Source organism: Culex quinquefasciatus, chromosome 3, assembly GCF_015732765.1.
Source record: "Culex quinquefasciatus strain JHB chromosome 3, VPISU_Cqui_1.0_pri_paternal, whole genome shotgun sequence".
Classification (NCBI taxonomy): Eukaryota; Metazoa; Arthropoda; class Insecta; order Diptera; family Culicidae; genus Culex; species Culex quinquefasciatus.
Window position 1 is genome coordinate 9,812,459 of NC_051863.1, and position 23,683 is coordinate 9,836,141.

General features: G+C 34.6%; 2 protein-coding genes across 7 annotated transcripts in view; one reads left to right on the top strand and one right to left on the bottom strand.

The window, feature by feature from the left end:
- LOC119768882 overlaps positions 1 to 23,046 on the bottom strand; it is a 272,264-nt gene extending 249,218 nt beyond the window's left edge. For all 5 annotated transcript variants that reach the window (XM_038260535.1, XM_038260534.1, XM_038260533.1 and 2 more), the window contains exon 1: positions 21,836 to 23,046. The gene's annotated coding sequence lies outside the window, so the exon portion shown is untranslated. The remainder of the gene's footprint in view (positions 1 to 21,835) is intronic.
- Positions 1 to 23,683, top strand: part of LOC6048873 (pseudouridine-metabolizing bifunctional protein C1861.05) — a 402,385-nt gene that overhangs the window by 300,320 nt on the left and 78,382 nt on the right. The gene's annotated exons all lie outside the window — the stretch shown is intronic.

Sequence of the window (23,683 nt, forward strand, 5' to 3'; positions counted from 1 at the left end):
TACGGAAGAGCATACAGGGTCGAAAAGCTGTCAGCGAGGACACTGATGAAGGCGCAATTTTTTTTCACACGATTTTTTCAAAAGTATTTTAAAAATGTTTCATTGAATTTTAAATCTTTTGAATGCTCCCGAATTCGAGACAGGAGTTCGACAAAATTCGCGTTAAATCAAATTAACTGCCACTGCGCATCACAACTTGGGTGAAAAGGTGGGAAGACATTTTCAGGAATGGAATTTTTGCTTGATTCGTCTGAACGGAACATTCCAAGAACCGCCATCCATCGTCGACGCCATCATCATCATCAACGTCGAATGGCGGATGGGTGGCTGTCAGGTGGGGTGAAATATAAGCTCATTTTGCGAAAAATAATTCGTAATTCGAACGTGAAATGTTTGTACGCTTTTCGCACATGTTCGTTATTGGTTTAAGCTTCTTTTCGAATTGCTGTACTCGAATTTTACTTCGTAAATAAAAATCAATTGTTGGTGCGCTGTTGAGAGTCTTAATGATCGGTTTTTCGGCAAAAATAATTTCCAACATAATTCTCCCAACTCTGTCGGGTAGTTTCCCGCCCCAAGTATCCATCCCCATTATCGGAAAAGGTCGCGATGGGTTGTTCACCACATGCCCATGAATATTAAATAAAGACATTTTGCTCGTGCGAGAAATATGCGCCGCACCCCTTCAGGGTAGACGCCAAAGGGGGCCCAAACCCGCGCCAGTTGAAACCCGAGACCTTTCGGAATATATTAAAAACATAGTCTCGTCGTACCCCTCAAATTGCACCCCGATCGATGAGCGTCCTAGAGAAGTCGAGCACGCAGCTTCCCCGAACCCATTATGGTGGCAAAGCTCGAGATTCGAAACCCAAAACTCTCGGTTTGTCGGATGGGTGGCATTCTCATATGATGATGCTGTTGTTGTTGTTGTTTGTGTTATTATGCTGGGATGGCTCGGTTTGCATAATGAAGACTGGTTAGAGCCGCCGGGCGTCGTACACGTGTGCATGTGCTCTGACCTTCTACTGCCCATTAGGATGACAAGAAAAATTTAAAATTTTGTATGATTTCAAGAGATACTTTCTGCATCGGTTTTGCGATTTTCCTCATATAAACATCAACGATAAAAAGCGACCCTTAAACCTTAACCGATTTAGCTCGAAATTGGCACATATTAAGGTTGTTAATTGTTAGAATTCTCGTCTAACGATAACGATAACGGTAATCGTTATCGTTATTTCAATAATTCTATCGGCGATAATCTTATTCATTTTTAAAATCATTCTAAAATCGAATAATTCAACCAAATCAAGTTAAATTTTAAATGCTTTCACTAAGACTTTATTTTATTAAAATGTAGTATGTTTCCAAGTATAAATATGTACCCAAAATTTTTCACAATATACCGTAATATTTCAAAAATACTCAAATTTTCATAATTTGCAATTTGGGTATGAAACGATGCGAAAATTTGTATGTTTTTTTTTCACTTCATTAATGTTTTATTGTTTAATACTAATCTGATCTAATCTTATCTAATCTAATCTTATCTTATCTAATCTTAGATTTGATTAGATTAGATTATATTAGTATAATTGTAAAATATCAGAATTTTCGCAAAAATACTCATTTTTTAATAATTTGCAATGGGTACCAAACAAATTGGAATTTCCTATGCTTAATTATTTATTTATTTATTTATTTATTTTTTTTTTTGGAAAATACTCGAATTCTCTCAAATCACCGTATTTTTGTAAATACAAAAAAAATCAAAATATGCAATAATGGTATCAAACGAAATGAAATATCATATACTTTTTTCAATTTATTAGGGTTTAATTTTTGGCAAGTACTAAAATTTTCACAAAACTCAGTATTTTTTGAAAATACTAAAATTTTGAAAAAAAAAACTAAATACTCAAAAGTTTGCAATTTGAAAAATGGGTACTAAAAGAAGCAAAATTCTTCATGTTTTTTTATTCACTTTATTTAAGTATTTTTGTAAAATACTATTTTTTTTCAAAAAATAATTTTTTTTTTCGAAAATACTCAAATTTTCATAATTTGCAATCTGGGTATCAAACGAATTGGAATTTCTTATGGCTTTTCAAATTTTTTTTAACTCAAATTGTCTCAAATTTGTCAAAAATTGAAAAAATCCAAATTTGTAAAAAAGTAACAAACGAATTAAATTTTTTATGCTCTTTTAGTTTATTAGGTTTTGATTTGGAAAATACTAAAATTATCACAAATTATAGTATTTTTCGAAAACATGCTTTAATTTTAAAAATTTGCAGAATATTTAAATGTTTTAAATTTGTCGTTTTGTACCCATTTTGTAACTTTTGAAAATTTGAGTATTTTGGAAAAATACGGTATTTTGTGTTTTTTTTTTAATATTTTGCAAACTTTCGGATTTGTTTGATACCCATATTACAGATTTTAAAAATTTCTGAGGTATTGAAAAATTTTGGTAATTTGAGAAAATTTGAGTATTTCAAAAAATTCCTCGTTCCATACCCATATTGCAAATTTAAAACATTTAAATATTCTGCAATTTTTTAAAATTAAAGCATTTTTTCGAAAAATACTGTATTTTGTGATAATTTTAGTATTTTCCAAATTAAGCCCTAATAAACTAAAAAGCATACGAAATTTTAATTCGTTTGTTAGCTTTTTGCAAATTTGGATTTTTTTTTCGAAATTATGAAAATTTGAGTATTTTCATAAAAAATACGTTAGGCCGATGCAATTTTTTTTCAAAGTTCAAACGGGGGAGGGGGGGGTGTTGAGGTCGGCAACAAAAATAAAATAAATACTAACATTGAAAAACAAGCCAGAATCTCAACATTTGAATGAAAAAAGGGTTTTAAAATGCATTTTAAACTAGTTCAGTTGTTTTGCAATTATTAGTTTTCAAAAAATTTAATATACGAGGAAAACAAAAATTATAAAAAAACTTTTTGCGTTTAGTATCGCAAATTTTCAATAATAAAAAAGGTTTTTGAATAACGATAACGATGACGATAGTTTTATCGTTAACAACCATACTTAACATAGATACTTATTTTTGTTTAAGGAATCGAGTCAGAGTGTATCCCTGAAGTTTTTTTTTATTGTCACCCTACACACAAAAAATATTTCCGAATGTTACATCACTTTTGCACGTCATTAAACATTGAAGTTTACATGCAATTTGATGTAAATTTGCAACATATTATACGTAAAAACATGAATTTACGTATAATTCAACCGTTTACGTTGAATCTCAAATTTACAGCAACTGAATTTACATGTGATTAATTTTTTCCGTGTCGAGTAAATTCAAATATTTTTTCCTGTGTACTGCTGTAGTGGCGGAGACTGGATGTAGATAGTGGAAGACCAGAACTACGTCACAAGGGGGAAATATTGTATTAATTGTACAATTCTTAAGGATTGTCTAATTGCTACACCTATTGACCTCTGTCAGTCTCCAGCTGTCTGACGCGCCCTTTTTGGCCCCCAACAGGGCGCGAGCCGTGTTTTTCAGCTTTGTCAGACTTTTTTTTCGGAGTTATTGGAGGTTACTGTCAGAAGGAGATTCTCTTCCCCTGATGACACCGTGAGTGATTTGGCCCTTCATACGGCAGTAATTTGAAGATGCTCAAAATCAAATCCCTGATGCCCATACTTTTGGGTAAATTTCTCAAAATTGTCATTTTTCTTGTTCAATAATTAAAAATTATGTTAAACAGCAAATGAATTTTTGAAAAATGTAAAAAAGGTTTTTATGCCATCCACTGGAATTTTTTTCAAGGTCATGAAAGATTTAACTGATAATCCAGAAGTGTTTCCAAGCGGTCACTGATAACCGACTCCGAAGTGACCATGATGCAAGACTACCGGAAATCGGTTCCAATGTGGCCAGCATAAGTTGAAAGCAACGGCATTACCATAATCTTATGATATTAATTTTGTGAGAAAGGTATGAACAACTGAGGTGGTTTAAATAATGTAAATTTGTGCTTTCTCAAAAAGGTTAAACAAGGTTGAGTCTTGGCAAAAACAAATAATCGGTTCTGTAACCGTTGTTGCACCACGTTTCAACGTAAAAAAAAAAACAAACCCATTCTAATCCGAAAGGACAAGCGCCTCAACGAGATTTTATCACGCTCAACATCAAACAAAACGTGGAAAAAAACCTTCCCCTCTGAGGGAGTGTACGAGAACGTGTATTGCCATTGTTACGAATTTTGCACGTGTATTTCCGAGTTTTTCTCGTTACCCACAATCCTGGAGCAAAAAAAAAAAAAGAATGGGTGCGTATATTGGATCACTGTTTACCCACGGTCTATCTGTTTATTCGTTGCTGAACCACGTGGAATGGCAACTCTGGTGGAGCGCGCACACACAAACGTGGAGTTGCTTATTTTCGGCGTCAAAACTAAGCTGGGAAAGTGCTGCCTTTTTATTCGGGGGGACTACAAATCCAATATCAAATTCCTCGCGTCTCAGTCTGTTTGTTTTGGCAATAAATATTTAACCGTCGCGCGAATCGACGCTCCACAGCGAATTTGTCCCCACTTGGTCCCCACTGACTGATTGGTAGAACCGTCGCGCGATTGTCAATGATTGTTTTCGAGATTGAGAGGTGGGAATCGCGCGTGGGTGGAGGATTTCCAAGTGGGAACCAATTTGTTTGGTTTGGCCCTAGTGCTGCTTTCGCTTGATTCCCAACAATACCAACAAGAGTTCGATATTCGATAGCTTTGGTTGATGAGATGTTTCAAAATTGGCAATTTAATTTGAAAAGTGAGGGAAACGAGGATAATTTGATTATCTTTGTATGTTTTACTAGAAATTTGAATTTTTGCGTTCAACCTTTAATTTGAAAAAAAATCAACAATTTCTAAGGGTTTCAAAATACACTACAAGTTAGGTACTAAGCCCCAAACAAAAAAGCATCCCTTTTACTCTCATTGAAACGTAACACTTTCCGTGAAAACGAAGGACGGTGTTGCAGCTTCCTTTATTAGTCCTCCCGGGACCCGCGGAACCCTTCGTCCCTTCGACGTGAAACGTCATCTTGTTCGCGTTTCATGGTGTAGAACGCGAGAAGTTATGTAAAATTATGCCGAAAAAATGGAACCATAAATAAGAAAAACGGGGCGAGGAATTGCCCATGTTGGTGGAGGAAGGATAAGTGCCGAACCTTATTCCGAGGAAGCCAAGGACGAACGGGATTGTGAGGATGCCAACAATAAAATATGGCTGAACGCAAGGAGCAACGAGTCAGCACAAATCCTTGCGTTTCAGAGCAGTTGTGGGGTGGGGGGTTTCTTTGGAGGGGGAACAGACTCAGCTTGTGTTGTCTGAATGTTGCAAAATTCAATGTATGCTGGTTGGTTGAGCAGCAGCAGCAACAGCAGAATTGTGCAACCGAGGGTAATAAATTCAAGGAACGACTCAAATGAGATTGCCAGTATTCTGCAAAATATTGAAACTCATCTTTTGCGCCACAAATCAACATGTAATAAACGAGTTCGCAGAAGCTGTTATCTCAGTTTAACATTTATTCGTCTCACAAGACACAACTAGTCAACAAATCATGCAAAGTCGACAACCTAAATTGATTGCTTCTTGAAAATTGAAATTTTGTTGATTTTATTTTGCTCATGAAATTAGCAAGATAACATTCCATCTAATATAAATGGTGTTGGGGCTAAATCTCCCAACTAGATCTTCGGGTGGACTTTATTAGGATTATCTCCGGGTGATCAAAAACACTTTTGGAACTCACTTTCCTAACAAAACTTTTATATTTCTGATTACTGTTTACAAGCACGTCATTACTCGAACGCGTCGCGAACTTAAATGTTAGGGCCAAATCCCTCAACTGGATTCTGCGGGTTGACTGTGTTTCGGTTCTGGAGTGGTAAAAACACTGGGGCTTGCTTTTACACCTTTTATTTTAGAAAACTTTCAAAATTTCTGATTTCTATCTACAACTCGTTTGCGTCTCGAAATGGAGTGAATTTTCGCTCTGTCTCTCTTCTTTTCTCCGTTTGCGCACGCTGCTGCTTTGCGCCGTTTTCGTTTGTTGCGTCGTTTCGCGCTGTCACGTTGGCAGCGCCGTGACTGACAGCGAAGCAGGGCTGGACTCACGCACACTGATCGGTAGTTGCGCAAATCCGGGCAAAACATTCGGCGTCGTGCCGAACAAAAAGGTTTTTAGTCAAAAAAAATATATTCGAATAATTAATCAGAAAAATCATATTTGAAGCCGAATCCTAATCTTTATTCCTAACTTGCATAAAAAATGCAAAACAAACACAAATGAACCAATTTAGTTGAAACGCAACACTTTTTATTCTGAACATGCAGGTGATGCTGTTGATTCGGTGAATTATGATTGATAAGTTTGACAAATCTAAATTATTTCAAAATTCCGGCCTGAATAAAACTAACAAAAAACAAGAGTTATTGTACTTATATATTTGACCAAGAGCGCGTTAACGTCCTAAATACCATCTGCAACACGTTTTACAACCTTTTTTTTTGGTAATTGTTTTTCCTGTATTCAGGAGGTTATTTTGAGCAACTTTTGCTCAACAAAAGCCTAACATGTTTTGCTTAATGTTGTTCTTTATTTATTTTTAATTTTTTTATTACCGTTTATCTTGTTTACCTTCTTTTTATATGTACATATAAAATAAGTTTAAAGTATGTGCTTTTCAGATTGTTATTTAAGTGTTTTTTTTCACTTTTTTTATAAACTATACTAATAGATTTAAAGTAGAAATAACGTGTGCCAAAACATAGTTGAGGACAAAACAAAAATAACTGTATACTTTTTTTTAAATTAAGTGTTAAAGATATTAGCTAGAGACATGTCCAAAGTTTAGAAAAATTACCCATCAGAATTCAAAAAATTAATAGATAAAGGCATGTATTATTGATATTTTCACGAGTGATTAGGCTGGTACAAATTTTATTTAAAAAAAACTATGGGTTGTTATTTCAATTTTTGTATTGTTTTCATTTTTTCCCTACAGAGGTAAGAATGGCACAATACTGAAATTTTCAGTATTTTACAAAAAAAAATGCCCATTAAAAAAAACCAAAAATGTGTGGTTGTTTTTCAAAAAACGTAGCTTTGTGAAAAAATCTTTCGATGTGTATGAAAAATGCTCAATTATGTTAAATCCATTTTAAAAATAAAACAAAATTTTGAGATTTTTTAAAACGCGCAGTTTTGTGAAAATATTCAGTATTTCTAATAATATTATCATAATCGAAACGTATGACAAAATTACTGATCATTTGCTACCCATATTGTAGAAAACTGAAATTTTGAGTATTTTTTTCAAAAATATGTAGTTTGTTAAAAAAAAGTATTTCATAAAATATTATTACTATAGAAATGTATGGAAAATCAAAGATCATTTGCTTCCCATATTGTAAAAATTTGAAATTTTTAGTATCTTTCCGAAAAAACGGTTTTTTTTTTTTGAAAATTTTGAGTATTTTCAAAAGGTGTGTAAAAACTTTCAAAATGTTTGAAAAAATCCCGATCATTTGATACTCATATAGTAAAAAAAATAATTTTGAGTATTTTTTCGAGAAACATAGCATTTTCAAAATTCAAGAAAAACACGTATTTTCGGTGCTGAACCAAATTTTGAATTCTGGGACGTATTATCTTTTACGATCTAACCTTAAAAAAAATGTAATCATTTTTTTTAAACATAAAATTCAGTTTATTTATGCTTTTATATTGAAATAAGGGTGAATTTCATATGAGCAATTCTCTACGAAATCGGTCTTTTTTCTTAAATTTTAATTTTTGTATTTTTTAATCCGACTGAAACTTTTTTGGTGCCTTCGGTATGCCCAAAGAAGCCATTTTGCATCATTAGTTTGTCCATATAATTTTCCATACAAATTTGGCAGATGGCCATACAAAAATGATGCATGAAAATTCAAAAATCAGTATCTTTTGAAGGATTTTTTTGATCGATTTGTTGTCTTCGGTAAAGTTGTAGGCATGGATATGGAATAAACTGAAAAAAAATGATGCACGGTAAAAAAAAATTGGTGATTTTTTATTCAACTTTTTGTCACTAAAACTTGTTTTTCAAAAAAAAACACTATTTTTATTTTTTTTTATTTTTTATATGTTTTAGAGGACATCAAATGCCAACTTTTCAGAAATTTCCAGGTTGTGCAAAAAATCTTTGAGCGAGTTATAAATTTTTGAATCAATACTGATTTTTTCAAAAAATCGAAAAATTTATCGCAAAAATTTTTTAACTTCATTTTTTGATGTAAAATCAAATTTGCAATCAAAAAGTACAACAGTGAAATTTTGATAAGGTGCACCGTTTTCAAGTTAAATCCATTTTTAGGTGACTTTTTTGAAAACAGTCGCAGTTTTTAATTTTTTAAAATTAGTGCACATTTTTGCCCACTTTTGAAAAAAATATTTTTGAAAAGCTGAGAAAATTCTCTATATTTTTCACTTTTGAACTTTGTTGATACGACCCTTAGTTGCTGAGATATTGCCAAGCAAAGGTATAAAAATAGGAAAATTGATGTTTTCTAAGCCCCACCCAAACAACACACCATTTTCTAATGTCGATATCTCAGCAACTAATGGTCCGATTTTCAATGTTAATATATGAAACAGTCGTGAAATTTTCCGATCTTTTAAAAAAAATACTTTCAAATTTTTTTAACCAAGACTTGCATTTTAAAAGGGCGTAATATTGAATGTTTGGACCTTTTGAAATGTTAGTCTTGGTTTATAAATTTTGAAAATATTTCTTTCGAAAAGATCGGAAAATTTTACGAATTTTTCATATTTAAACATTGAAAATCGGACCATTAGTTGCTGAGATATCGACATTAGAAAATGGTGTGTTGTTTGGGTGGGGCTTAGAAAACATCAATTTTCCTGTTTTTATACCATTGCTTGGCAATTTCTCAGCAACTAAGGGTCGTATCAACATAGTTCAAAAGTGCAAAATATAGAGAATTTTCTCAGCTTTTCAAAATATTTTTTCAAAAGTGAGCAAACATGTGCACTAATTTAAAAAAAATGAAAAACTGCGACTATTTTCAAAATAGTCACCTAAACATGGATTTAACTTGAAAACGGTGCACTTTATCAAAATTTCACTGTTGTACTTTTTGATTGCAAATTTAATTTTACATCGAAAAATGAAGTTAAAAAATTTTTGCGACCAATTTTTCAATTTTTTGAAAAAATCAGAATTGATTCAAAAATTCATAACTCGCTCAAAGATTTTTTGCACAACCAGAAAATTTCTGAAAAGTTGGCATTTGGTGTCCTCTAAAACATATAAAAAAAATAAAAAAAAAAATAAAGATAGTGTTTTTTTGCAAATCAAGTTTTAGGGACAAAAAGTTAAATAAAAAATCATCAATTTTTTTTACCGTGCATCATTTTTTTCAGTGTAGGTGTAGTCCATATTCATACCTACAACTTTGCCGAAGACAGCAAATCGATCAAAAAATTCCTTCAAAAGATACAAATTTTTGAATTTTCATACATCATTTTTGTATGGCCAGCTGCCAAATTTGCATGGAAAAAATATGGACAAACTAATGATGCAAAATGGCTTCTTTGGGCATACCGAAGGTACCAAAAAATTTCAGTCGGATTAAAAAATACAAAAAAAAATCGAATGACCGAAATCTGAGAGAACTTCTCATATCTTAAATTAGAGAAAAAAAAAACTAGGATTTCCAATAGTGAATTTGATAAACTAAATTTGAAAAAAAAAAAACTAGTCTTATTGCAACCCACTCAGGCTTGCTGCATTTGTCGTTGGTGGTGTTTTCCTGGTCGGCTGTTGTTCCTCCGTTGGATATAAATTCATTGATGAAATTTTGCTAATTTGTGACAGTAGCATAACTGTGAAAGTGTATAAGGCTAGGATGTAACAAAAATGACTTTTTGGCGGGCATTCAGGGGTTTGTCAAATATGAGCTTGATTGGACGTAACAGGAACTGGGACCGATTTTTCGAAAAAAAAATGTCAATCTTTGAGCGTCTGTACCAAGCTCTAGGGTTCTCCAAACTTCAATGTTATATATGTCAAAAGATGCGCAAGGACCTGGCCTGCACGCCAATGATGTTGAAAATAAACGCTTCGGTGGCCAAAGTGTCACAAAAATGGAGATTTTTGAAAAACATATTTTTTTACGGGTTAAATCCCGTTTAACATTAAAATGCAAAGCGCCAGCTCCTGTTACGTTCAATCAAGCTGATATTTGGGATTTGGGCTCAGTATGCCCACCGCAGCAAACCCCTGAATGCCAGCTAAAAAGTCATTTTTGTTACACTCTAGTATAAGGCATTTTGTGAAGTTTGATTATTTTTAAAACAATTACCATATGAGCAATTAATTTATGAAGAGATTGAATCTTGTGTCGGATTAGATATTTATAATCTGTCATATATCTGTGAAATTTATTACTAGATTCGAAAAACAATAGAGTTTCTTCTGCTGTGTTCTTGGCATGAAGCAAGCAATAAATTCACAAACATTTGATTTATAATCTCAACGTAATTGTCACAATCTCAAATTACCACCACTCGAAATCAAAACCAGCCTGCTAGTGTCACCGAATTCTCGTCCCACCTGTTCTGCGAGAGCAATCCCCCCTGCGTGAGCCAATTTGACTCCCAGTAGAACCGAGCAAACGCTCCGACTGGCCGAGTCGAGCAAAAGTGATTTATTAGGAAAATTGTGTGCAAATAGCGCGCTCGCAAGAGGCGCAGAGGCTGCTTGAAACTAAGAAAAAGAAAAACTCGGAAAAACTCTGAACCACGCCGACACACGAACTGTGTCTAATCACCTGATCTGCCGTCTTCTTGCACAGTAATGGGGCGTGGGAAAATCTTCAGCATCAGCAGTTTTTCCCCTCTCACTTTCGACGGGGTGGTTTTTTTTTTCGTTTCGTTGCCTCGAGATGTGAGTTTTTTTTTTCATCTTTTCCTCGAAATGGGGGTGTGCGTTAATTGCGTTTGTTGGATCATTGATTTTCTTTTTCTCTCCTCTGTCTGCTGTGGAAAGGGGCAGGTGGGCGAAGAAAGTAAAAGAACAACAACTCACCTTGAGAAATCGATTTTGCCCGAGGAGTGGTTCTAAGCTCAACAGCAGAGACGAAAAAGGGGACGACTGTTATGGAATCAATTAGAGAGTGACTCTGAGATTTGTTTCGAGTGATTGGATTTGTTGGGACGTCGAAGTAATCACGGAATTGTATTTCAGACTGATGAGGGGAAAAATGCTGAATCAACTGGGAAGTACTCTTGAGGTTTAGATCTGGATCATAAAGTAGAGCTCTGTTAACTTGACTGTCGTTATTACTTTATCCTCCGAAATTTTTCGAAGCATCAAATTGTAATGATCACCGTTCACATAAATTTACTTCCGGGCTTATTGATTTTCCGTGTCGTTTTCAATCTATGGATTGTTCCGCAACTTTGCTACACATCAATTATTCATCTTCCTCGATGAAGAAGTTTCCCTCTTCGACGATTGTAAATCCACTCGAGCTTACTATCAAGATTGACAGCTTCGTTTACCCTTAAGAACTTACATGCAAAAAAAATCGCAAAAATGTGGAAAAAAAATTGCGAACATTGTTTTCATTTTAAAAGGTTAAAAATTTGCAATATGAATATCAAACGAAGCAAAATATGTCATGATTTTTCAAATTACTTGAGACTTATTAGGAAAATACTAATTTTTTTACAAAATACCATATTTTTTTGAATGTACTCAAATTTTCATAATTCTTACTATCGATATGAAACGAAGCGAAATTTTGTATGCTTTTTTACTTTTTTGTGTTTTTTTTTTACTTTTTTGTGGTTTTTTTGTAAAATACTTAAATTTTCACAGAATACCATTATTTCGATAATACTAAAATATTTAAAAAAAAATCCAGAAAAAATATAGTACAGTGAAAACGCATACAAAATATCGCTTCATTTGATAACCATATTGAAAATTTTAAAAATTTGAGTATATTCGAAAAATACGGTACATATTTCATGAAAATTTTGTATATTTTCAAACAAAAATGATAAAGTGAAAAATTATACAAAATTTTGCTTCGTTTGATATCCATATTGCAAATTTAAAAAAATTAAGTATTTTCGAATAAATATGGTATTTTGTGAACAATTTTAAGTATTCATACTTTGAAACTTACTTCATTTTCAAAATTGTATTCTAAGTGAAAGCATTAAAAATATAACATAATAAAGATGAATTAAGATTATAGCGGATAGAATTATCGAAATGACGATAACAAGAGATCATCGGTATCGTACCGACGATAACGATAACCATTATCGTTATCGTTAGACGATAACATTATCGAAGATAATTTTATCGATTATAAACCTTGGTGGAAACGTTGAAATCCAAGTAAATACCAAGCTTGTTAATCGATAGAATTATCGTCGATAATATTATCGTCTAACGATAACGATAATATTATCGTCGGGACGATTACGATAATCTATCGTTATCGTTGTTCCGTTGTTTCTATCGCCGATAATTTTATAGACGATAACGGACGATAACTTATGTTAAATATATTTTTAAAATTGACTAAAACCAACCAAATCATGTTGAAGATTCAAGCTTTTTCTTAGAAAATATTTTTCTCATAATATTGTAATTTTTAAAGCATAAGTACTAAAAAAATCACAAAATACAGTATTTTTCAGAAAGTACCCCAATTTTTATAATTTGCAATATAGGTATCAAACGATTCGAAACTATGCAGGTATTTTCACTGTTTTAGAGTTTTTTGAATGAAATACTCATTTTTTTACAAAATACCGTATTTTTTTTAAATTTTCAATGTTGATGATTTGTAATCTAGGTATCAAACGAAGCGAAATTTTGCATGCATTATCACTGTTTTAGAGTTTTTTGAATGAAATACTCAAATTTTCACAAATTACCGTATTTTCAGGAAAATACTGAAATTTTCATGATTCGCATATGGGTATCTAACAATTGGAAATTTTGCATGCATTTTCACTGTTTCAGAGTTTTTTTAATGCAATTCTCAAATTTTCACAAAATACCATATTTTTTTAAGTACTCAAATATGTTTGATTCGCAATATGGTTGTCAAACGAAACGAAATTTTACCTAAAAAAACTCTAAAACAGTTACAATACATGCAAAATTTCGAATCGTTTGATACCCATATTGCGACTTATAAAAATTTGAGTATTTTCAAGAAAATTCGGTATTTTGTGAAAATTTTAGTATTTCATTTAAAAAAAGTCTAGAACAGTAAAAATACATGCAAAATTTGGAATCGTTTCATACCCATATTGCAAATTATAAAAACTTGAGCACTTTAAAAAAACGGTATTTTGAGTTTTTTTATGTATTCATACTTTAAAATTTACCATATTATCAAAAAAATATTTACTAAAAAGAAGCTTGAAAATTCACTATAATTTGGTTGGTTTAAGTCAATTTTAGAAATATATTGAATTATCATTCGATATCGTCGATAAATTATCGCCGAGAGAATTATCAGAATAACGATAACGATAGATTATCGTTATCGTTATCGAACCCTGATAATTTTATCGTTAACAACCTTTTTAAATACTAACTGGAGATTGATATGAACGCACCAATAATAAAAATGCTATCTTAGAGCATTAAGAACGTGGAACCATTTTGTATCGTTTATTCGTCCATGCAAGTCTCCATACAAAATTAAAATCTAAATGTTGAAAAATGTGAATCTAAAAAAACCAGATCGGTTTTTATTTTCGTAACGCTAATTGAATTCAAAAATATAAAACTGAACTAACCAAAATTAAATATTCTGAAAAGCTTGAGATCTCATAAAAAGGCTCTTAAAGGTTTATCGATCGATCTAAGCAAATCCTAACCTATTCAGTAACGTCTGAAACCCTGCCTTCAATTATTCATCCGCCGCGGAGATTGTTTCCATGTACTTTCAAGACTGGCAGCCCCGAGGAAGCCCAAAAATTGAAAGCTAGTTCCGAAAACAGCAAATTAAAAATTCATTTTCCCGTTCAGAATATTCCAAATTGTGAAATCAACAGAATGGAGCAAATGTAAACAAATCCCTTTTCTATTCGAGTCGCGATTGGCTTCAAAGTATGCAGTAGAAGCAAGATCTGTAGGTAGATATGAAATTGATTTGATTCAAATTTATTCCATCATCATTCCAGTGGGCTCTCTGTGGCAAACAGGAAGTTTCCAGCGTCGTATTCCGACCAGACCTGGGCTTTGGTTGCCAAGTCACCTGTTTCAAGAAAAACCACCCGAACTCTGCTGCATGATCCGTGAATTTTTGCTTACTACGAAGCGCGCCTGGCTTCTTTCTTTAGCCAAATTGATTCCCATAAATCCAGCACCAAGTACGTCTTAATAAATTCATAATAGAACGTGGAATGAAATGAAAACATAAAAATAGCTCGACGCTAGATTAAATCCGTGAAACTGGGAGCGCTGCTGGTTTAGAGGCAGGAGGGCCAAGCTGAAAAAAAACCTTGGAAAAGCTCACGAAAGTACGGAACTCAGGGCTGGCGGCACATAACGAACGTGGCATCCGACCACAGGGTGCCATGGAATTCATCTCCTGTTCATTGTTGCTTCCACAGACAATCAGCTCAATCAGATTGACATTTTTAAAGTTGATTGTAGTAAACGCTTCACTTTCGTCAAGGTATGATAGATTCGATCTCCCTGAACACGCTCCATTCGACAAAATTGAATTCTAGTAAAATGGCTTCAACAAAATATCGTCCACTTGTCTGTGGCTAGTGGTATTTCGAGAACGCAAGAACCATGATGATGGAGCGCCGCTGCAAGGCTTGTTGCAGAAACAAAAGGGGGACGCGTTTTTGCACGTGGCAAGACTCTCGGCCTGTCAACGACGACGACGACGATGGCAACCACCCTCCGAAAGAATGTGAGTGTGCGTCAAAAAGGCGGAACCTTCTCTCGCTCAGAACGGGAACATTATGGCTAAATAACAGCAAAAGGCTGTGTGGTGTTGATTTTAGTAGAGACGAGGGTAGACAATGAGCCCACAACACCGCCAGGTACCTAGCCGGAATGGCCTTGTGAAATCATCTGCAGAATGTTTGGTCGGTAGACTAAAGAGTCTTCACTAAGTCTGAGGCACAATGGTGTGAAATGTTTGAAAAGAGCAGTTTGCTCGCACAGTCATTTCAGAATGCAGTGCAGTACCTTTTGGTTTTTTCTTCTCCAAAATCGCCATATTATATCTTGCAATACATAATTTAAGAAAAAAAAAAACAAATTTTCGTATCATTCTGTTGTGACGGAATGACCTTCATATCATCTCAAAAATTGCAGTGCTGAAAAGTTCATTACAGTGATCAATTGAAAAAAATACCCTCTGCCATACAAGTGGAAATTGGTTTGTTGAGCTATTTGAAGCATCTGTACCAATTTTGAGCGCAATTGCTTGAGATCCATTGATAGAGTTTTACAGCTTTGGTATGTCCGACGAAGTTTTAAAGCATTAAATTTCAAATGCGAATCTCACTTTTGGGAATACTTCACCTTCGATTTTCAATATTTGGCCAAGTGCTTTAAAATAACCCAAGGAACAATATTCAGCTTGCCCCAAAGCCCAACCACTGGACACTAGGGTCATAATAACATAAATCGACATCAGGGACACCTCCTGATTCGATTCTTTAGGAAAAAATAAGTAACTGTGAAATTTTTTAGCCAAATCAGTTAAGGGTTATGGGTAGCTTTTCATCGTTGAAGTTGGTGAAAAAAAAAATCTTTTCATACAAAAAATGTCTTCTTTAAATCGGCCTTGGACGAACTTGTTGGTCATAAAATTTTTAATAAGAATCTTACACTTGACAATGATTCGACATATTTAACGCCACTTTTTGGCGGAATTTCTAAGTTTTTGTTTTCCCCGAATTTTTCCATACAAACTTCAACGATAAAAAGCGACCCTTAACTGATTTGGCTCAAAATTGGAACAGTTACTTATTTTTACCTAAAGAATCGAGCCATACGATTTCCATTTTTCTTTCCTTTTTGCCCAGTAGGGTGACTCTAGTGATCATTTGGCTGCTGAAAATCAACACTGGTATCGAAAAGTAATAATTTGCAAAATATTGCATTGTTAAAGAAAGGATTCCAGAACAAAAACATGCCAACTAAATTTTTACCGAATTAAAAATTTATATGAAATACGTTTTGTTAAAGAAACCCGAAATCAAAAAGTAATTAAATAACCTAAATTACCAATACCACACTTATGAGAAGTGCGGTGCTTCGGTGGACGCGCAGTCCTGTTTTTTCGTGATAATTTTTGTCTCTTTTGTGTCGCCCTTTGTGTGCATGGGGTGATTGGGCATAATAATTGAATAATGCCATCAGAAGTGCGGTGCTTCGGTGGACGCGCAGTCCTGTTTTTTCGTGATAATTTTTGTCTCTTTTGTGTCGCCCTTTGTGTGCATGGGGTGATTGGGCATAATAATTGAATAATGCCATCAGAAGTGCGGTGCTTCGGTGGACGCGCAGTCCTGTTTTTTCGTGATAATTTTCGTCTCTTTTGTGTCGCTCTTTGTGTGCATGAGGTGATTGGGCATAATAATTGAATAATGCCATCAAAAGTGCAGTGCTTCTTGGGACGCGCAGTTCTGTTTTTTCGTGATAATTTTCGTCTCTTTTGTGTTGCTATTTGTGTGCATGGGGTGATTGGTTTTATGTGAGTAGGTTTTATGTGATTAGGTTTTATTTTTTATGTTATTTTCTTTCTCTCCATTTCCTCAGTTTGATTTGCGATGCCTTTCCGTCGGGTCGTGTTTTTTCGCGTTCGTCGTCGGTGTGTTTTTTGTTTTTTCGCGTGCGTGTATGTGTGTAAAAGTGCGGCTGGTTCTGGTTGTCATCGATGACAATTGAGCCAGTCTTATTTGCGATGCCTTTCGGTCGGGTCGCAGGGTTTTTCGCGTTCGTCGTCGGTGTGCAATAACAACAAAACCTTATCATACCATTTCAGCTCGATAAACATCGTAACTCGTCGTTCGCTTCGTTAATCAGTACCCCACTAAACATGAATCATGTAAAACTCGTAAAAACATCTCAATTAAAAAGTCAGACTGTTAAATTCTTCATCATTTAATTACAAATAATTTTGGTTCTATCTTTCCACAGCCGGCTGTCTAAGATAAATCCATTTCAATTAAAAGTTAACAGCCGATAAACGGGAAATGACTCATCCGCAGCATCCGATTGCTTGCCTTGAGATTAAAACATAATACCTTTCAACAAACACTATGATTTTGGGTCGCATCATCATCTTCTATGGTGAATCCTGACCAAACACCCTATCCTACTAACAAATTTTCAGGTTCCTGGCGCTTGTGGGGTGTAAGCACAGAGTAAATCAGCTGCCCTAGTAGCAACCTGCGCTAACTAACATTCCCGTCCCTTAAAATCGAGGTCTACAAACTGACATGGCGGGCGCCGTTGGTGGCCAATGACTGTTACCTATTCGCAACTGATCTAGCTTTAGCAATCATGGTGTTTTATCTTTTCAGCGCATTCATACATGCTGTTGATAAGGGAAACACCACTAGATCGTCGAAGCATATAATCAGTAGTGCTGAAAGGATATTACGGTTCTGTTCAGCAACGGAGGGGCAACCATGGGTGATCTCTCATGCTCATGCTCATGCTCATGCTAAATTACCAATACCACACTTATTTATAAAAAGCTGTAAATTAACGGCACGTTTTTGAAATCATATAAAATCAATACATTCAAATGATGGCTTATCTCTCAATAAAGCTTTTCTTTTGCTTTATTTATTGCTATTTCCACCCTTGCAAATATCATCGTCTATGTGATTTTTTATGAAAAAATACTCCTGGGAGCTACAATTTTAAACCCCGGATTCCTTTTTAGAGAAAATTACTGCAAAAACTAAAAGTCATGGAAAGATTGATTATTTTAAACAGTTAAAAGTTAAATTCAGTTTTGTTTACTTTTGAGGGAGGTACCATTAACTTCTACTATTCCCCTTATTTTTAAAAATTCGAGTCGTGCTACACGGAAATAAAGTATTCCACAAACCGCGATTTTCGTAACATGAAAACGTGAATATCGGTAAAGTAAAGTTCTTAATTTCCTGTAATAAGTGCATGCAGTCGTGAACAAAGTTAATGAATTTATGAATAAAACCCATGATTAGTATCAAAAAAATATTCCGCAAATTCAAGATAAAAGTTCATGAAATTGTGAATTTGATTCATAAAATCGTGAACAAAATTCATGAAAACATGAAAATATTCCCGAAACCGTGAATCTAAATACAGTGCTATCCCGTTTTTGGCAAAACGACGTGTTTTTATATTGCCAAAACAGAGATGTTACCAAAATCGGGAAATCTTAAAAAAGTCTATTTTTTGAAAAAAAACAATCTATATATGTGTGAAAGCTATCGATAAACCATGGTTATTCTAAGGGAATATTCATGCATCAAGTTAAAAAAAAATAAATTGATTTAAGGGGTTACATACATGTAAAACGTAAAAAATGTCCGAGGTTGGTGTTCCCGGGCAGACGGTAATAACAAAACACATGGCATTTCAATAACAAATATTGTTAAAATAACAGAAAATGTTATGGAATCTTCTTGAGAAATCCATTTATGCATAAATTTTGTTATTGATCTGATATTGGTTGAAAGCCAAAAAAAACTTTGGAATAACATTTTTTGTTATGGAAGAATACCGCCAACTGTTATTGGGATGATCGGATTAATTGTTAAAATAACAAAAAATAATAACAATAACAATCCAATAAAAAAAATCATAACGACGAATAACAAATCTTGTTATAAATAACATAAAATGTTATTGACCTAGTATTTTAAAATATCAAAAAATGCTATTCCCAAGTTATTTCCGTCTACTTGTGTTAGCACACATTTAAACTTTTTTTTAATCTTTTTGCTGGGCCTTTGAACTTTGAACATTTTCATCTATTGTCAAAAGAAATATGAATACATTGGTTAGCAGTGTCAAAAAACGGGTGCCACGATATCTCAACACTGCTTTGACCAAATCAGCTCAAAATGTTGGTGAAGACTCGTTTAACCAGCCCTGTGTGCATGATGAAGGCCGATTTTCAAAAACTTTATTTAAAATAAAGATAAAAATATGTTTATGTTTTCATATAAAAAAACGTCAGTTTTATTTTTATTTTTGTATTTTTTAAAAAAGCAAAATTTAAAAATTGGGCTTCGTCATGCACACGGAATATGTCTAGGGGTTCTTCACCCCAAATTTCAGCCAATTTGGTCCATCCTATCTCAAGATATCGTGGCACCCGTAAATCAACTCGGTGTTTGGAGGAAAAAGTTCACAAAGTTTGGCAGTTCGCTTTGCGCATGCCAAATTATGAACTTAAATCGTCTCTTACTAATTTCAGTCATGAAATATCTTCGTGAAACATTCAGGAGTGATTGAAAATTATCTTTTTAGGAAATTTAGTGAATTGTCCGTAACATGAAATTTTGTGATTTTCTACATGTATGTAACCCCTTAAACCGTTATTAAAAAAAAACTTCAAAATTTTAATGAAAGTCGAATCAACTGTAAACAATCTGAAATGCATTTTTTTTGCATTTATAACCATATTTAGCATGTTTTGACTAGTTCAAACATGTTTTGATTTTTTATGAAATAAAAAAATAAAATTTTCGTCAATACTTACAATTTTTTTGAAACTAGTAATTGTAAACCAACTGGGCAGGTGTAAAATGCTTTTTAAAACACTTTTTTCATTGAAATGTTGAAACGATGGCTCGTAATTTACATTTATATATATATATATATATATATATATATACAGCAGTTCCATATGAAAGTTAAAGAAAAAAAATAAAAGTGCTTCGATTTGGCTCAAAATTTTTCTGGGGGCTCCTTGGCCAAAATAATTAGACCTGTATTTTTATGTTTGGCCATTAGGGTGGCCTACGCCGTGTTAGGGTGGTCCGAAAAATGGCCATTTTCGTCGATTTTCACAAAAACCACTTTTTTTAAAAAATCATAACTTCGCTTCATTTCAACCGATTTTAGCTGTCTAGGGCGCAAATGAAAGATGATAAGTTGGACTTTCAAGAAAAAATAATGTGGAGTTTCAAAAATCTAGCCTAACATTTGAAAAAGTCTTATGAAAACATCAAATGCCGTTTTGACGGTGTCTGGACCAAAGAGCCTATATCAGAAAATATTTTTAACGGATTCCTCGGACAATTTTACATAATATATTAAAAATTGGGCGAGGTTCATTAACAGGATTCAGAGATATGATTTTTTGAAAATAAAATCCGGGTTTTTCGACGCGCCGCGCGCGAAAACGAGAAATTGACGAAATCGGCAAAAAATCAACTTTTTTCACTAAAACTGCGATAACTAGAAAATTTCAGCGATGACCTATACATGTTAGGGTACCAAAATTTTCGTAATTGAAATACGCAACTTTTGGTACCCTAACATTTATAGGTCATCGCTGAAATTTTCGAGTTATCGCAGTTTTAGTGAAAAAAGTTGATTTTTTGCCGATTTCGTCAATCTCCCGTTTTCGCGCGCGGCGCGTCGAAAACCCCGGATTTTATTTTCAAAAAATCATATCTCTGAATCCTGTTAATGAACCTCGCCCAATTTTTGATATGTTATGTAAAATTGTCCGAGGAATCCGTTAAAAATATTTTCAGATATAGGCTCTTTGGTCCAGACACCGTCAAAACGGCATTTGATGTTTTCATTAAACTTTTTCAAATGTTAGGCTAGATTTTTGAAACTCCACATTATTTTTTCTTGGAAGTCCAACTTATCATCTTTCATTTGCGCCCTAGACAGCTAAAATCGGTTGGAATGGAGCGAAGTTATGTTTTTTTGAAAAAAGTGGTTTTTGTGAAAATCGACGAAAATGGCCATTTTTCGGACCACCCTAACACGACGTAGGCCACCCTAATGGCCAAACAAAAAAATACGGGTCTAATTATTTTGGCCAAGGAACCCCCAGAAAAAATTTGAGCCAAATCGAAGCACTTTTATTTTTTTTCTTTAACTTTCATATGGAACTGCTGTATATATATTTTTTTTTACTTTTTGCACCCCCCTCGACTGTCAGAGCCGAGGGACATAAACTTCAAAAAATATTTGCAACTGCCTTATGATAAAAAAATATTATTTGCATTAAAAGTGATAACTTTTTAGATAAGAACGAATTAATTTATGTTTGAAAGTTGAAAGTGAAAGAAATTAATTTGGGTGTTGCCAAAATCGGGAATAATTGAAGAAATTGTTGCCAAGCGCGATCGTTTCTAAAAACGGGATAACATTATTTTCACGAATTCATGAATTGAACTTCGTGATTTCTCGAACACTTTTTTCAGTGTATGCCTTCCCGGTTCACCTTAAGCAATTGTATTCTATTGTTGCTCAAACCTGCATATCTTCATGTCGATCATGATTCGAATGTTTCGCGTTATCATGAAATTCTTTTGAAACTTTTTCTCTGCCTTTTTTTTATTCTATTCAGCCGCTTGACTTCATAAAAAGGCATGTTTCTTGAAGAAACTTTCTCCAGCCAAAAACGTCTTTCCCACACTCAAAATTCTCGTTACATAACCAGCTCTTTCTTTCCCTTGTACCCAGAACACCAACGCATACACGTGGAACAATGATGTTGGGGGGTATAAAACAGAGTAGCATCGTTTATCCAATCCATTCACCTTTTTTATGACGCTCGCTCCTCCACTTTCCAGGCTCTGCTAAGCTGCTGCTCCTCAGTGATGATCTGCTGAATGATTCTCCACCACCAAGCAGTTACTTTGCGGGATTTTATTTATCTTTTGCTGTAACTTTAATCTGTTTCACTTATGTAATTCACTGTTTATTCGTAGAAATGCTTTTATATTACGTATTTTCTAATATTTTTTTTTGATTTCTTCCTTTTTCACAGTTTTTTTTTCTTCAATTCACACCGCTCTGAACTTTCATTGTTTGCAAACTCACTTTCACTTTTTTCTAAATTTTCGTTGTTTTTTCAATTATTCTCTCCAGTGAAAATCACGCCGGCGGCAATTCCAAGCTGTCAGACTCCGCACGGCAGGGAGCCTCCAAATTCCATTAAAATTTCACATTAATTCCCACTAACATCGGCGGCAAACAACGCACACACATTCGCACACACCCACATTGATGCCCTCTCGAAAATCACACGCACAGCTCTTGCGAAAAACCGGCGGCGTCGGCCTGTCTTTTCTCGGTGTGTTTTCCTTGGCAGATGGGGAAAAATTTTCACTGCGCGCCACTTTGCACCGTTTTTTCCACTATTTTCCCTTCCTCTTTCTCACTTTATTCTTGGCAGCAGCCTCAGCACGAAATGATCCCAACAGAGGCGCGCACTTTCTTTACATTTTTGCTGCTTTTCCTTTTTTCTTCACCCCACTGACCCCACCACTGTGGCTGTGGGTGGGAATTTGGAAAATGCGAAACCTCCCACCACCCTTCGGGGGGTTACCTTTTCGAGAGAATTTAGATCAATCACGGGGCGGCGAATCACAGCTTCCAGCGGAGCGTGGAAATGTTACATGTTCACATTCCCTGCTTTCAGCGTATCTGTGTGTGTGTGTGTGAGTGTGGAAAAGCTCGAATTTTCCTTAGAAGCACTGTATTCCGGTTATATTTGAGTATTTACATGTTAATCGCGTAATCTGAGTGAAAGAGTCCAATATTGGCTCCAATCTTCAAGATTTTCCTCGTCTTATTCTCCAGTGTCGAATTACACCCTCTCCACACCGTCCCCATCTACCGTGATGGAAAACTATATCTGATTTTCTGTTTTTTTCCTCTCTCCCCACACCCAAGGAAGAAAAAAGCACTACGCGATCACTGGACGACGAACCGCAAGTGAACGTTACTGAAATCAAACTGAAACCAGTGGCAAAGGTTATGGCCAGAACCGACGAAGCACCGACTTTGCTGGTACTGTGATATCCTTCCGCTCAGCTGACTCGCTCTCGCTCTCGCGCTGTTTTTTTTTCCTCACACAGCTGACAGAGAGTGAGCGGAAAAATCTCCGCGCGAGAACCGGTCTCACGCGTGAGAAAATTCTCCCGCACCAGCTGCTCGACTGCTCGAATTACATCGACTTGCCACTTGTTTACCCCCAATGATTGTTCTATACACTCCTTTTATTATTATTCTCCCCACTCTCTTTCTCTCTTTGCCCCAAACGGTCAGAGACTCTTGGAGCGCTGCTCACGCTGAGCGGCTGACTGACAGATTGTTAGTAAATATTTTCAAAATACTTAGATTTTCCCTGCCTCCCGAACTCGCGATGGGAATTTACGCCCCGTTGCGTGACCTTAATTTGCCAGCAAAAAGAATCCTAAACACAAACTCGAATTTTTAGTTCATTCAAATTAATAATATCAAATTTATTTTAGAATAGAAGCAATATAAGAGTGATTGCAAATGGGTCATTCTCCGCCAACTCACACCTAAAATTTTGCTCTTAGGGGTAGTTTTGGTCCCTGATCACACATCCGAGGTCCATTTATCAATATATCGCGACG